We start from the raw sequence: 9,733 nt of genomic DNA on the forward strand, positions 1-9,733 counted from the left end.
ATAGGTTGAGACATACTCAAGGTCGGTCACATAGTAAATTAGTAATGGAATCAAATCCAGCCTTTGGATATTCATTCCAGTACTTTTTCTTGACACCTGTGCAGCTTCTCAGGTACTGGGAGAGAACAACCTTTTAACAAAAATGAACGGTGGAGGAAAAAGTGTTTAAGACACTCCAGGAATAGTGTTAACTGGAGGGTCTCTAATTTTTGAGCCCTTTTGGAGGTTGCCCACATCCTTGAATCTATGTATCATGTGCATACACAGCATTTTTTGCTCTAGGTGTCCTCTCAGCCCTGAGCATACACTCCAATGGACATGTTGCAAGGATCATTGATTCCAGCTAAACACCTCTGCAGAGGCAACTTGAGATGCAGCGAAGTGTGTCTCTGGCAGCGTCCCTCTTTCTCTCTCATGGTCCTCTCCTTTTGATATACCTACTAGCCCTCTGGCAGCCCCTAAAATCCTCTTTGTATGTTTTATTACCAAACATTTTGTTCTGATGTGTTAAGTAATTTTTATAAAATTCTACAAAAAATTATCCGCTAATAGTAATCACTTGTATTTGTATAGCTCATTACATTAAGTACCCACATATGCACTGTTTTAGTTTTCTTATTAACTCTGCCGAGTGGAGCAGACAGGTAGGTTATCCACATTTTACAAATAATAATAATACAGGGCTGGAAGGGTTAAAAGACTTGCCCAAAGTCACACTGGGCAGTGAGCAGTGGCATCTCACGGAGCTCATGTCTTCTGAGACCTTACAGGGCATTCATCACGGAGATGCATTTCTTCTTAGAGTAGTTTCACTTGGGGAGAAGACATACCTGAAGATAGAAAGGTGTTTAATGCACAAAGACTCTGACCGTGTAATTTCAGGCTTTATGGCAGCAATTAGGGAAAGGTATACCTTGGTGGCACCTCTTGATTTATACCATGGAAGCCAAAAACCTTAATGAAGGAAGGTCATCAGAAGCATTTCTCTCTCTAAAGTCTTATCCCCCAGTAAACATTTGACAAATACTTTTCTTCAGAAAAAAGGAAGTACATTTTTACGTGTTAGAGGTAAACAAAAGTCAGTATCAAGCCAAAATACTTAGCATTTCTTTTATTTACCATGTTCGAGAGCATTTTAATTAGAGGTTTTTAAGTTTTGAGATAGATGTTAAGCAAATAAATACATGGCATGAAATTTACAGGAAATTGGTGAGCAGCTAATGTGACAATGAAATTAATTACTGGGCATATGTTGTGCATCTGTTCAAAAACTCAAGAACTTCCCAGGTGAAATCTGGGTGAAACTGGCCCCTGTACACAGAGGGCAAGAAGAGACAGAAGAAAGAGGCAGATCACTCCAGAATGGTAGGTGGAGGTTTTAATAAGCAAGGGAACTTATACACAAGGCTTGTCCTGGGTGGCCACAAAACGGGGGGATCTCCTCATCCACCTGCCAGAATCGTAAAAGTTTATTTAACTATGTTCAGTCTCGTATTCAGTCCAGATGGTCTTAACAACACCTTACTCTCTCCAGATTATGGCCTTGAAACAGCTCCTAGTGTGGGAATGGTGGGCCGAATGTACATTCCAAGGACGGGAGGGAATGAGGAGCCTCCGACTTCCTGTGTCCAGCTTGCGGGTCAACCGGTGGTCACGTCCTCTAGCTGACCTCCTTCAACAACGTCATGTTGGCTGTGGGTACTTTAGAAGATTCAGTTGCATAATAATGTCTTAGGTTCTTTGGAAAATGAGGGCCAGCACTATAAATATTCTCAGATGGATATAATATCCTTATTGTTAAGGAGCAAGCAACTTGTGTACCTCCAAGAAGAAAAGATGGCATAGCCATAGTTGCCAGTTATATAAACTTAGTAACATGAGACAATGTTGTTGATAATTATTTTTAGTTTTTCATTTGTCTCAAGAGAATTTGTAATTGCTATGGAAGCATTTTTATGATGGTTGCTTTAAAATTCTTGTCAGATAATTCCAGTATCTGATTAATTTCAGTGTTGGTGGCTGGGGCTTGTCTTTACTCATTTACGTTGTGATTTTCCTGGTTCGTGGTATGATCAGTGATATTCGATTGTATCCTGGACATTTTGGGTATTATTTTTTGAGAATTTGGATCCTATTTAATCTTTTTTTTTTAGTAGGTCGTCCTCCTGTTGAGGTGTAGCTTAAGTGAGGGCTGGATGGGTGTATATTTCCAGCTTCCTAAAGAGGCTCTGCCAATAGCAGAAGTAGAGAGCTGGCTCACATTGTTTCCGTGCAAGAGGATGCTCCCCACTTGGTCCTACTGATACCTTCCCGGTCAAGGCATCAACTTGTACCGCCTCATTGCCTCCGAGCGGTGTAAGATTATGCCTTGCTGACAACAGAGAGGGGGAGAGCAGAAGGCTGGCTCACCTGCTTTGCTGCTACAGGGGAGAAAGGAAGCTCAGCAAGGCATCCTTGACAATGAGGGAGAGGAAGGGGGGGGACGAGTGCCAACTAAGCCACCTCATACCTCCTCACTGATGCCAGGTGGGCATGGTGGTTCAGCTCTCCACCAGGCTCCAGTGACATGGATCGTAGGGAAAGTGAAGTGCCGACTAGATGTGACTCACTGTTTATTGAGTTTCATTGCTCCCCGGTAGGAATGGGGGGGCTCTGCTTGCTGCTGGACCTCACTGATGCTATCCTGGTGGAGGAATCTGAGTGTTACCAATTGCTTCTGTGGAGGCGGGAGACGAATGGGGTAGAGTGGAAGATCGGCTTCCTACTCAGCCCCCCTAAAACCATGGGGTGGGAGAAGTGCAGTTTTTCTTTTGGAGTTTGCCTGGAGTAAGGCAGTATTACCAAAAAGGTTTTCTGTTGATATAGGTTACCCCTTTCCTAGTATTTTGGCTAGGGGGAATAGGCTCTTCTTCAAGTAAATTTTTTGTCTGTTCATGTTGGTGGTTTCTGGTTTGAGGCTTCTGCCATGTCTGGAACATACGTTCTCGAATTCTTAGTTTTAAGAGAGAGGAACTCTGCCTGAGAGGTGGAAATGGGGCTACTCCATCTTGGAACTATAATAGAAATCCCTGCAACCATTTTTAAAGAATTCTTTGACATTCAGTTTGGTCAGAATATGTCCGTGGACCTTGCCATAGGAGTAGTGTGTGTGTGTGTGTGTGTGTGTGTGTGTGTGTGTGCAAAGATAACTGAATGTTTTAAATTTTCCTTCCCCTAATACCTATTTATCATCTTTTGCCTTCCTTTCTTACACACACACACACACACACACACACACACACTTCTTTTGTGTTGTTGTTGATCTACCCTGCAAGTTTACTTACACTTTTCTCCTACCCCCACTCCAAGCTTCCTCTAAATCTTGCCCAGTAATTCCTTGACTTAGGGTGCCTGGAAAAAAATCAAGAGCATTAACTTTTTTTTCTGCAAAAAGCTTTATTATTTACATGGTTCACAGCTTGGGAGAAGGCCCCAGGGTGGTTAAAAAGCTGCCTAGTGGCTGCAGAGAGAGGCTTCAGGCAGAAGCCCTGATACCAGCGGGATGCCAGAGGGGCTCCTCAAGGGCCGCGGGTCTGAGGAGGTTCCTATTCGTGCTTGAGGGTGGGCCTATTGAGCGGATCCTCTCCCAGCCCAGCCTGGGGGCCACCAGCTGGCGGAGATTAGTCAGGCGGTTGCCATCTTCTTGATGAGTTTCACCTGCTCACCCCCGAAGCAGCTCTCCCGGAAGTCAGAGAGCTGGGGGTCTGCGCACGCAGAACCCAGGGCGTGCAGACCCAAAAGGGCCTCGTTCAGGTTCTTCTCCATGACCGCGGTGGCTTCCAGAGCGTCTGCGGTTTTACCCCCCTCACGTTGGAACGGCTTCCGCACTGTACGTCCCGGAAGAGGGCACAGCTGCCGTGCTGGTTTTGTATCTTCAGGAGATGCTCGGAGTCCTCACTTTTCTCCCCGGCCAACTTGCTGAAGAAGTGGCCCACGTCTTCCCGAGCCACATCGTTGTGGCCGAAATAGACGCCCAGAGAGAGGTAGGTGCAGGGGGCCTGCAGATGCATGCTGACCGGGCAGCTCACTGCGGCCTCCACCTCGGTGGAATAATTCTGAGGAGTCTGGGGAGGTCATGGTTGTTCGACAATAGGGAGCTAAGCTCAAAAAAACAGTGTTGGCTGGTCCTGGAAGCTGAAAGTGGCCGAGTGGTTGGTTCCAAAGGTTGCGATTGGAAAGGAGGTTGGAGGGTGGTCGGAAGCTGGAAGCAGGGGCGTCCCTGGGTCTGTTCCGTCTAAACACTGTTGAAGCAAGAGACAGGTCTTCCGGGCCACCGGGCCGCACTGCCAAGAGTATTAACTTTTTAACTCAGGTCCCCTCATCAGGTAATCCCAAACATCTGTCCGTTGTTTTGCATCAATTTGATCATTTCCTATGGTATTGAAATTTTGTCTTGGCCTTGCATGGAGAATTTCTTGAGCTAAGGACTCTTACTATTCACCTTTGTATCTATAGCATCTGGGCTCAGTTCCTGGTACCTCTCAGATTCTCAGTGACTGTTTGTTGAATAAGGTGTCCATATAAGCACACTTTCCATTCACCCCTGCCTCGGATTGGAATCCTTTCTTTGCACATCCTCATATGCAGCTTAATTTATATGAGAGAGAAAGGTATGGCCTACCTGATGTTGGACTATCTCACTGTGCAATCTTGGTAGTTCAGTGTTTCATTTGTCCGTTGCGGTGTAATAAACTATGTCAAAACTTGGTGGCTTAAAACAACAATGATTTTGCAATTTGGATAGGGTTTGGTTGAGCTAATCTCTGCTCCATGTGCTACGAGCTGGGGTGTTTTAACTGGGGCTGGAGGATCTACTTCCCAAATGGCTCACTCACGTTAACTGGCAAGTTGGTACTGGCTGTTGGCTGGGAGCTCAACTGACACTGTGAGCCAAAGGTCTTGATTATTTTCCACAAGAGCCTCTCCGCATGGCTGCTTGGGCTTTCTTACAACGTGATGGCTAGATTTCGAGATGTAGAAACAGCCCAGCCTTCTTAATACCTGGCTTAGAATACTCATAATATTTCTTTCTCTGCATTCTATTGGCCAATTTAGTCTTAGACTCAGCAGATACAAGGAGAAGGAATGTGGAATGTAAGTTGTACCTGTTTATGGGAGGAGCAGCTTGTACATATAGGGAGGGGCAGAATTATTGGGGGCCATCTTTGGAGAGTAACTTTAACTTTCTGCCGTAAAATTTCTTTATCTGTCAAATATGAAATTGAGAGAGGGCAAAAATAACACATACATCATAGAGTTGCTACGAGAAGTATAGGAGATGACATATATATTGCATTTAGAATGATTCCTGGCACATAATAAGTAGTTGATACATTTTAACTAATTAGGATAATTTTTGTTGCTATGAGAATGAAAAATTCCTGCACAACACTAAGTTGGAGAAGAACATACTTTTTCCTCCATGGAAGTTATGATATCTTCTCATAATTCCAGTTAGACGATTTTACTGGTTAGTATTTCCTTTGACAGCTTTAATTACCATATTCTCTTTGATTTGCTTCCTCTAGACTGACTGAATTTTTTTTTTTTTTTAAAGATCTCAAATCAGTAGCCCTCAAATGAAAGGAATAACCCACAGTTCTGTAGTATAATGACTTGGTGTCTCTGTTGGAATCCTTTTTCTTTTTATACTTACTTGCAGGTATTTTTCTTACACTTTGAGAAAGCAGTCCTCTGTAGAGATAGAATGAATGACACAGAAATGACATGCCCTTGGAAACTGCTCCTGTTTCTCTCTTTGGAAACACGTGTGTGCAGTTAGTCCTTTAGGAAATTTACAGGTCAGCAGAGGTCATCAGCCAGATAAATCCAAAGAATAACCAGTGGGGCCAGATAAATTTCAAGTCAAGCAATCTCTGTATTAATGTAAGTAATTTCTTATTTCTACACCAGAGATGGGGATTGATGCTAAACAACATGAAACTACAATTATGTAAATTCACTATTTTTAGCCGTTGAAATGTTAGCCGAGTCAAACTTTTCATTCACCAGTGCATGGTGTCTTTGTAACTATCTTAATTTTATATATAAAAAAAGCAATCAGGTTTGTGCTGTATTCTCATAACACTGCTAATTTCCATTCTTTTCTTTTGATTCTATGTCCAGACCTGTAATTTTTCCAAGTGATTAAGACCACAGGTTATTCCTTCTACAGCTGACATTTCCTTTCTGTGATTATTCATCTCTTTGGTTCTTTTAACAGCCATGTTTTATTAATGATCATTTACCGTGCAGTAATAAACTCTGTATCATTTAGTTCTTCCGGAATTTTCTGATCCTTGATTACAGTGTAACATATTGCCTGATTAATTGCTCATCATTGCTGTTTTTAGCTTCTGCGTGCACTAGTTAAGGTTATTTCTTCCCGTTTTGGCTTTTCTATCCCCTGAAGATTTTCATTTACAACAACCTTATTAGTTGTCTCCAACTTCTCCCACTTCCTTTTTGCATTCCCTGATAGCACAGAGCGTATACCGAATCCCTATGAACGGTTCCCATTTACTCTTGTTGCCATCTAGCACAGAAGTTCTCAGATTGTAGTGTAACTTAGAAGCACCTAGAGGGCTTTTTAAAACATAGATAGATTGCTGGGCCCCTCTTCCAGAGTAGGTCTGGGTGTGGACTGAGAATTGAATTCACATTTCTGACAAGTTCCCAGGGACGCTGCTGTTGCCTCCCCAGGATCAAGCCTTGAGAACCGCTGGCATAGCGGATTAGCATAGCGGTTAAGAGACTAGGCTCTGGGTTTTGCTGATATGCGTTCAGATCACAGTTCTGCCACTTAACTTTCCAAATCACGTGACCTTGGGAAAGCCAAGGTCTCCCAACTTAATCTTTGTAAACTGCAGTTTCCACATTTGTAAAATGGAAAGAGAACCAACCTTCTAAACTTGTAAGGATTAGGTGAATTGATCCATGGAAAGCACTGAGTACAGTGGCAAGATGTAAACACTCAATAAAATGTTAGCTATTGGTATTTTTTAACCAGATGTGAGGAATTAATGTTCAAGCTCAATTACTAAAATTAAGAAAATGTGGCTCCTCTAGCAAATTGGTCATTTATCTCTGGATCTTGATTTTTTTTATACTGCTGAGGTACAAATGCTATTTTTTTTTTTTTTTTTTTAAGATTGGCCATGTGGACAGAAAGATTTGGTAGAAAGATCATGAGATTTGGAGTCAGGAAAATGCCTGGGTTCCAGTCTAGACTCTTGCTATTCCTAGCTTTGTGAGTCATAGCAATTTTCTTCATCTCTCTGATCCAAGTTTCCTCTAAATATCTTCTAAAGTGGTGATATAAATGGTAAGGACTGTGGATCAAATGAGCTAGATCGTTTGAAAGTTTTTTTATTTTAATATTCAGTACAAGTATAGTTATTGTTATTTTTATTGAGAATAAAAGGGTCTAGAGCAACTTTTTAAAAAATTTGTATTGGGGTATAGTTGATTTACAACGTTGGGTTAGTTTCAGGTGTACAGCTAGAGCAATTTTTTATTGTACTTACTCATAATCATCATGAAAATTTATGCTTCTGTAGAGTGACCGTTATGGAAAACCTATTCCACTGTAATTATTTTGAGGTGGTGGTGACTCTAGCTGGGAACTGCGGAACACTTAGATACCTGGATATGTTCGTTTCTATTAGTGATCTAGCCAGATTCCTTTCTTATTGGCTGAAATGCTGGTTCATTTTTCAGACATCTTACCTGGAAGGAATCAACATCTGAATGACCATATTTCACAATGAGGTAAGAAGAAAGAAAAAAAATTATGTTATATCTGATAATGATTGGACCAAAAGCATATTTAAGAAAACTTTGCCCCCATGGTGTGAGTTGCTGAGTTTTGATAATAGGTTTTGGATGAAAATCAGGGGCTTATTTTCAGCTTGGGTCTATAAGATTGCTTTCAGAAGAGGAAGGAAACTTCATTTAATCAAAGTTTTAATAATGTAGCACTAAACACTCTGTTAGGTGCTGTGGGAGATATCAAAATGAGCCACACACACCTCATGCTTTGCATGCGTTTTCTCTTGCAGAAAGCAAAACGACATACAAAAATCACTACATGTGTCATAAAGAAGGTCAAGTCAGAGGGCTGAAAGCGTGTAAAGGAGGAAGAGATTATTTCTGGCTGGAGGATCAGCCCCCTCCCCCCTTTCAGGCCACACGCTGAGCCACATTAAGCCCATGTATCTGAGTATCATAAGGAACCTGGAAAGAACTTGGTGAGCACAATTTATTGACCTTCACAGAGGATTATATTTAAACCATCTCAGACAGATGAGACTCTATCCTCCACTGGGGGAAGAAATCCTTCCCTTGAAGGAGATTCTATAACCTTCTTTATTAACTCATTTCACTATTTAACAGCCTTTGCTGGCTGCTGAGAAACCTGCTTTAACTCCCACACGGCCATCAGAATTTGTCCTCTCTGGACCTGCTGAACACAGACTTGTATCTTTATGTTAGGCAACCATCATCCTATCTCCAGGGACTCTCATGTCATTGCGTCATTAGTTGATTAAACAATTAAATAAAAAGTCCGGGGGTCAGGATATAGCCCTGGTTAAGAGAGGCAGACAGTTTTGGACTAGAGTCCTGGCTCCTTCACTTTCTTGTCCTAGGACCTTGGGCAAGGTTACTTGAAACCTCTGAGCCTCAATTTTCCCACCCATAGAATGGGAATAATAACATATTTACCTCTTAGGGTTGTTGTGAAGATTAAATTTAAAAGATGTGTGTTTTGGGGCAAAGTACATGAAATCATCAATGTGTGACCATTTTGACCAATAAAAAATAGCAGTCTTATGTGGTTCAAGCTAATCAATGGCTTAGCGAAGTACCTAGACTCTACCAAAGACTCAACATTAATAGCATTTTTTAGAAACAAAAGAAAGGATTTATTATTGTTGTTATTGTTTTTGTTACTACATTGTTCTCATTAATATTATCATGGCCTACAATATCCAGGCCCAGTGCTGGAGGATATTCCGCAGATGAACCATTACAAAACGGTGAGCACATTGATTATGGAGCTATGTTTGATACCATAAATGTGTGGACGGTAGAGCATCTGGGTTGGCCTGCAGAAGCTAGAGAAGGCGCCAGAGGTGGCAGCATTTGACACTGGGCCTTGTATAGTGAGTTGGAGATTTCTAGGTAGAAAACCGATGGTGGAATCCCACACAGAAGCAAGAGCCTGCACCCAAGGCACAGAGGTGGGAGAGGATGTGGGAGATTGAGGAACCTGTCTGGATTCCATATGGCAAGTGTAAAATAGGACTCTGGGGGTGGAAGGAATTGAGAACAGAGAGAGGAGGAGGGGCACGGCTTGAAAGAAATGGAGATTTTATTGGAGAAGTGTCATGATGGGTTTTGCAAGTTTGAGAGGTTCTTCTGGAGATTTCGAAGAGAATGATTGGCCTGGAGAGAATGTAGAAGCAGAGACATGTAAGAAGGCTAATGCAGCAGCCCAGCTGAGAGGTGGTGTAGGGCAGCAGCAGTGTGCTGGGAGATGAGTGAATGAAAATGATGTATTTCCAACCTATGTTGTAAAGGTCCTAGTGATGGGAAGGCTAAGGGAGGAGGGTGATGGGGAAGTTGACTGCTGGGTGTACAGTATAGAAAATAGGAGGAGCAGGACTAGGGCATGGGAAACGGGTGGGAGAGG

The 9,733-nt window shown here is 42.3% G+C and overlaps 1 pseudogene; it reads right to left on the bottom strand.

The window, feature by feature from the left end:
• Positions 1–3,584: 3,584 nt before the first annotated feature.
• Positions 3,585–6,780, bottom strand: LOC132367580 (ferritin light chain-like; annotated as a pseudogene).
• Between the last annotated feature and the right edge of the window lie 2,953 nt (positions 6,781–9,733).

This window comes from Balaenoptera ricei, chromosome 6, assembly GCF_028023285.1.
Source record: "Balaenoptera ricei isolate mBalRic1 chromosome 6, mBalRic1.hap2, whole genome shotgun sequence".
NCBI lineage: Eukaryota > Metazoa > Chordata > Mammalia > Artiodactyla > Balaenopteridae > Balaenoptera > Balaenoptera ricei.